This window comes from Plutella xylostella, chromosome 9 (assembly GCF_932276165.1).
Source record: "Plutella xylostella chromosome 9, ilPluXylo3.1, whole genome shotgun sequence".
Classification (NCBI taxonomy): domain Eukaryota; kingdom Metazoa; phylum Arthropoda; class Insecta; order Lepidoptera; family Plutellidae; genus Plutella; species Plutella xylostella.
In genome coordinates, this window is record NC_063989.1 from 5,680,439 (window position 1) to 5,687,872 (window position 7,434).

Sequence of the window (7,434 nt, forward strand, 5' to 3'; positions counted from 1 at the left end):
GGAAGTATTTGAGTGTCAGAAAGATTTTGTGATTGGGTAGTCCATACCTTTTCTCATTCGGATAATTATTACTATCGTGATTCGACTGATCGATATCTACCATGCGGTCGTCTCTCTTACGAGTATAATAAGACCATTAATTGTTTCTTAATCAATGTGTTTTAGCGTGTATCTACATCTTTGTTGGATATTTATTTATAAAACAATCCACTTCAAAGGACCCACATACTTGCTGCTTACCTGCTGTTTTAAAATTTAACTAATATACCTGGGTGAAATCGCCAAAATTTGTACGTAACAAAAACGTAACAAAAGGGAAACGTTACAAAAATGTTACAAAAAGGAACTATACGGACTCGATCACACTGCTATGAATAAATAAAACAATTTTTATTTAATCAGCACTACGGCGAAGCGAAAAGGATGGTTATGATTTTGACCGGTACCTATTCAATAATTAAAACACGAACTACATTCGTAATTTTTGAACAAAAATATTTAAAAAATATATATATCTATGAGGATTTTTTTTTATAAATTGAATTATTCATTATTTTGGTATTAGGTATCACTAGTTAGGATAATTGAAATTAAACTTCTGTACAACTAATATGTTTTTGTAATTTATTAGTTTAAAAAATGTCATCACATTTTTGTCAGTCTGAATGTGCCCTTAGCTTTCCTTTTTGTAACATTACAAAGAAAATTGTAACAAAATGGAACAAAAATTCTTACGTTCATAAGCTAAAAATATTTTAACACACGTGGATTTAGTTTTCCGAAAATTTGACTAACTGCATAGTAAACAGACTGAAATTATGATTTTACGTGCACGAATTACTTTGTAAATACTTTCCTTTAACTTAATTTGTCGGTTGTTACAAAGGGGAACACTGAAAAGTCTTTTTTCTTCCGAGTTCACTATAACTTCGATAACGACTACAAACAAAATGGCGGAGACGCGACACTAACGCCACTTCTAAAAAAACTTTTGCTCGTGGTGATGCCAGTAAAATTATTTAGATTTAATACTATTTTATACAAAAAAATACTGTTACAAAGAGCATAACAAAGAAATATGATATTTTTATTAAGATTTAAATTTATGTAAATTTCAATAACCACTGTACAAAATATGATAAAATACAAATAATTTAATGCGTTACTTATTCTACTAATATTATTTACCAAAATTTTCTATGTGAAGTTGTTATATTTTTCACATTTAGTAGGTTTTAGTGCAACCAAGAGAAATGGACAAAAAATTTACAAATTTTGGCGATTTCACCCACCTACCAATGGATTACTTAATTAGTTTAATCACATATAGCGGATGTAGAGATATTCGCGAACATAAAATGAAATCTGAGGAATACATTTTGCACGTAAGTACATAAATCATATTATAATCATAATGTAGGTACTTACATAGTTTACTCAACGTATCATTTACGATAAGAGTAGGCGGCAGTAGCGAAGGGTCTAAATAGCACGCCACCCGGCTTTTATTTTGGATTGAGTGACTTTAAAATAATAAATTTAATATATAGCTCACGATATTTCATAATAGGTAAGTAGGTTTTTCGTCTAGACTGACGTCCGGAATATCTTCGGTATAGTGTCGGGTGAGTGGCGCTCGGCTGTCGTGAGCACCGCTGGTAATAGGGTTTTGTGTTGTGGTGTATAACTGTCCGTAGAATCTCTCAATTTCTCCCAGAATTTCGGGCACTGATGAAACGGTGTTGCCAGTGTCGGTCTTCAGTTGGGTCAACAGAGTCTGCCGAACAGATCGATCTCTAGCAAAGACTTTGGAGCCCTTGTTTTGCTCTATTGCGTCTTGAATGCGCTTGCAATTGTAGCGTCTCATATCGCAACGTCTTGCTTTGGCGATCTGTCTGTTTAGACGTCTGTATTCGACCATATCAACTGAAGACTGCAACCTCATTTCTCTCCGTTCTCTTATGAGACTCAGAGTCCCATCTGAGAGTTTTTGAGGTCCTCGGTTGGTTCGGGACGAAAAATATTTCGATCCTACCTCTCGGACAGTTTCCACAAACCTATTATTTAAATCGTCAACTGTAACGCAATTCTCTAAACATATCAGGCGGTCGCAAAGCTCAGACTGAAAGCTTTCGGGATCCTGGATTTGAGCAGGAGTAGGACGGAGCGTGGACTTCATTAGACGGGAGCGTTCTATTTTGCAGTTTATATTCAAAGTGCCTCTTACGAGTCGGTGATCGCTGCCGGTCTTAACCCTACTGATCACTGAGACATCATTGAATATGTGCTTCTTATCCGTCAATATGAAGTCGATCTCGTTTTTTGTCTTCCCATCGGGGCTAATCCACGTCCACTTCCTTTGTGGCTTCTTCTTGTAGAAGGAGTTCATCATATAGAGGCCCTCCTTCTCCAAGAAGTCAGCCAGCATTTGCCCACGATGGTTCCTGACTCCAAATCCATGTGACCCCACTTTCGTCTCGCCGCCTTCTTGTTTTCCGAGTTTCGCGTTAAAGTCTCCCATCACCACCGTGAAATGAGTAGTGAACTTACGCAGGGCAGACGATACGTCTTCATACGCAAGTTCGACCTCATCATCGGTGTGCTTAGATGTGGGTGCGTAAACCTGTATGACCTTCATTGAGTATCGTTTAGATATTCTCAGGATGAGGTACGCAACCTGTGTCGACACACTTCCGATTTCAACGATGTTGTTGACGAGGGACTTGTTGACGATGAACCCGACACCCCCTTGGGACAGTTGGTCGCCCTCCCGGTGGTACAGCAAGTTTCCGGACTGGAGAATTTCCGTATCCTCTCCCTCTCGTCGGACTTCGGATAACCCTATAATGTCCCATTTTAACTTGCTGATTTCCTCTTCCAGCTCCTCTATCTTCACGTCTTCCCTCAGTGTCCGTGCGTTATATGTTGCCAGGTGCAAGGGTCGGTTGGGCTGGTAGCCGACTCTCTGCCGGAGATTCTTCGCACCCCCTGCCCCGCCGTTACCGTGACCGCTACCGGAGTCCGGGATAGCGGGGCTGCCGGGGACTGGGGGCCGGGGCTTTGTTTTTTCCATCATTAGGAGGTGTATTTGCCATAATCACCGCGCTTGGCAGGCGTGTTGGTGATTCTCCTTTTTTACGGCGGGAGATCGCCGCCTCTGCTAGGAGAGGAGGTCGGGTCGATTTACCGCCGCCCGACATTCGGCGTTGTCACTCGTTAGCACCACCCAGGGGGCACGTGTAGGGTAACTAGGGTTTGTACCTACGGACGTGAGCGACAAGCCCCCCCCATTAGTATAGCTCTCAAACAGCTAAAAAACAACAAAGCTCCGGGAGACGATGGAATAACGACAGAACTTCTGAAAGCCGGCGGTAGACCGATTTTAATAGCACTTCGGAGGCTGTTTAATTCCGTCATACTCGAAGGCACAAGCCCGGAGGCATGGAGCAGAAGTGTAGTGACTTTGTTCTTCAAGAAAGGCAACAAAGCCCTATTGAAGAATTATAGACCCATTGCACTTCTGAGCCATGTGTACAAGCTGTTTTCGAGAGTTATTACGAATCGTCTCGAGCAAAGACTCGACGACTTCCAGCCACCCGAACAAGCCGGGTTCCGAAAAGGCTATAGTACCATAGATCACATACACACGCTTCGGCAGGTTATACAGAAGACCGAGGAGTATAATCTACCTTTATGTCTAGCGTTTGTGGACTATGAGAAAGCCTTTGATTCTATTGAGCTCTGGGCGATGCTTCAATCCCTTCAGCGGTGCCATATAGACTATCGCTATATCGAGGTGTTGAGATGTATGTACAATGCTGCCACAATGTCAGTTCGATTACACGAACATAGCACAAAACCGATCCAGTTGCAAAGGGGCGTGAGACAGGGAGATGTTATTTCTCCGAAACTGTTCACCTGTGCACTGGAAGATGTTTTTAAGCTTGTAGAGTGGAAAAGACTGGGCATTAACGTCAATGGCGAATATATCTCTCATCTACGATTTGCTGATGACATAGTTATTATGGCGGAAACGCTGGAGGAGTTAGGCAAAATGCTCACAGACCTCAATGATGCCTCTAAACAAGTTGGGCTGAAAATGAACATGGACAAGACAAAGGTCATGTCGAACGAACATGTTTCATCATCGCCCGTAACTGTAGGAGGTGTCACCATCGAAGTTGTTGATCAGTATCCCTACCTAGGACAAGTGATCCGATTAGGAAAATCCAACTTCGATAAAGAGGTAGCTCGTAGAATCCAACTCGGATGGGCAGCGTTCGGGAAATTACGACACATCTTCACTGAAAACATACCTCAGTGTCTGAAAACAAAAGTTTTCAATCAGTGCGTGTTGCCAGTGATGACTTACGGAGCCGAGACGTGGTGCTTCACCAAAGGGCTTATCCACAAGCTCAGAGTTGCTCAGCGTGCTATGGAAAGGGCTATGTTAGGCGTGTCCCTGCGAGATAGGATTCGAAATGAAGAAATCCGCAGGAGAACTAAAGTTACCGACATAGCCAAAAGGATTAGCACGCTGAAGTGGCAATGGGCTGGCCACGTAGCCCGCAGAGCCGACGACCGCTGGAGTAGAAAGGTTCTGGAGTGGAGACCCCGTGTCGGCAAACGGCGTGTCGGTCGCCCCCCAACCCGTTGGTCTGATGATCTGCGGAAGGTAGCGGGAAGCCGCTGGATGCAGATGGCGGGTGACCGTTTGGGGTGGCGATCGTTAGGAGAGGCCTATGTCCAACAGTGGACTACGGAAGGCTGAGAGAGAGAGAGAGAAGTAGGTTTTTTAGTTACCTACTTTAGGTAAGTATAATAAAAAAAAATCTCAACGACTTTAGAAATTAACCCTTTGCCACTATAATTAAACTTTAAACTAGTGACTATATTTAGTTTTTCCTGTTTCAATTATTTATTTTTTTCACCTTTCTACTTGTTTTCTTGTACCTCCTGTAGGTTGGCTGGTAGAAAATGCTTTTAGCATTAAGTCCAGCTTTTGTACACTTTTGATATATATTTGTGCAATAAAATTAAATAAATAAATAAAAATAAAGCCTGGTTAGAAAAGCTTGTACCTACCGATTCACTTACTGCAAGCCTCACGCTGAGAAAGACCGGTGCCAGCGAATCAGTCAAGTATAAATCCCAATGACCGATTACAGCCGAGACAAACACGAGCAATTAGACGAAACTAGTAATCGTTTAATCTTCGGCGAGAGATGAAAGTACTCGATAGTGGTATCGATTGCATCGGACGAATGCAGTCGGGCCGCACGGATTACTACGTGTCCTACCGCTGTCATTCGTATTGCGTTGCATCGTGCAAGTTTGACATTGCGTTCAACTTTTTTTTTATTTCTTAGCGCCAGTGTCAGTGACCAGTGACCAGTCGTAGCCGTCATATTTATCTAGCTTCATCTATTTATTGGATTTTTGGGAACATCTCTCGTTATCGTTGGGATCTATTGAGAACTAATATTTAGCTTTTAATTTTTAACTAGCATGTGCGCTTTTCCGAGTAGAATAGCCAGCGTACCACCATAATAATAAAACATATAGTATGTTAAAAACGAGTGACTCAACTCTCAAGGGATCATTCTAAAGATGCCAATTGACCGCGGACGATGTGTCGCAACATCACTACTGGTTTCTATGTTTTTCTATGGGATTCATTTGGCGGTTAGCGGCATGATGGCTTGACGCATTGATCTCTTTGTTTTTCAACAGTGATTCTTCAGAATGTCTGTTGTAATATCTTGTCATGTCTTACAGACTGTTATTTTAAAGAATCTGACATTGCAATTTTTAATAGCTCTTGATAGTATCTAAGAATTCGGCTTTCACTTGTTCAGGGTTACTTACTCTGACTGATTGATATAAACGCATCTTAATTGTTTTCTTTTCAAAATTATAAGTAAGTAAGTACCTACTTATCTATTGATGATGATTGATTAACGACGTATAATTAAACACATTTTAGATATTTATGCAAATGAGATCCTGTTCCACTGCCTACCTTATATAAAAATAGAGTAGGTTCCAACTTGAGCACTTTAATTGATAAAATAAATTCTCTGTACATTTATGGATGTCATCAATAAATCGGAAAACAAACTAATGCTCGTAAAACGCTCTTACACGGCGATATTAATAAAAGACGCGAGTCCAATAATAGTGATGCCGTAAAAACTGATAGCTGATCCCGGGGCGAGGTCCCGCTGTAATGAGCGGGTTCGCGTCAATTTCACGCTGCCTGCGCGCGCGCAATAAATCTGCAGCGTTCAGGGGGTCACTCTACATAACGAAAATCTAATTTTCGTAGCGCTGCTTGTAATGTTCCATCAATGCCGAAACATTAATGATTCCGCAAATAATGAATTTAAACTATGTTAGGAGGCTCCCGTAGGGTTTGTTGCGCTAGGAAGGGTTTTCCCGAGGGATTTTACGGTTTAAGACATTTATTTCTCAAAAAGATTTTTGCTGTGAAAGGTAGTCTATGAAATTGTTTAGGGAGTCGGCTAACTTCATGAACCGTCCCTGAACCGATCCTGCGTAGACCCTGCACCGCCCCTGCGTAGATCCTGCACCGCCCCTGCGTAGATCCTGCGCCGACCGTGCGTAGACCCTGCACCGTCCCTGCGTAGGCCCTGCGCCGGCCCTGCTCCGGCCCTGCTCCGGGGCGTCCGCCATTTTGTTTTACAGGACTAGTAGGAAGGTATAAAAGGGAATGCGAGAGGCGGCGGCGGCCATTTAGTAATTTTCTTGCGATCGGGTACACGTTGGGAGTTTTTCGCGTTGGTTTAGTTTTTATTTTGTTTATTGTTAGTTTTCAACGTACGATGGTGGTATTGCTTTGGGAAAGCGCTTTCGTCCATATATGTAAATGTATATGGCAAGGACATCCCTTAGTGATTAGCACTGTCGTAATTTGGAAACTTTATTAATTAGATCTTTAGATTGCCAAGGCTTTCGACTAGATCTTTAGCTTTTTGGGGGAACGTGTACTCTAGAGTCTAAATCCTTCATGGTAAGGTGGCAAGACGGATACCTAACGGTGTCGTTCAACCAAGTCTTGTTTTAGGGCCCCCGGGTAGTGTTAGTTAGGCCTGGCTATGGAGTAACCAGGGTCCCTCTTTTGCTAGAACGTGAAGGGATACACTCCTCAAGAATAGATCTTTGATTTAAAAATCTGGACTATTACTTGATCTTTATCATATATATTTATATACTTATAACACACACTCGGAGATTGCAAGTCGCCCGGGTGCCATACCGTTAACCCACGGCTGCAATTTCCAACACACAGGTATAGGGCTTAGGTACACTAGGGGTCACCTACCCCGCTCATTCAGTATTTAGCTAGCTAGGCAAGGTGCACTCCAATCACCCGGAGAAAACCTACACATTACACACCACACAATTAAATGT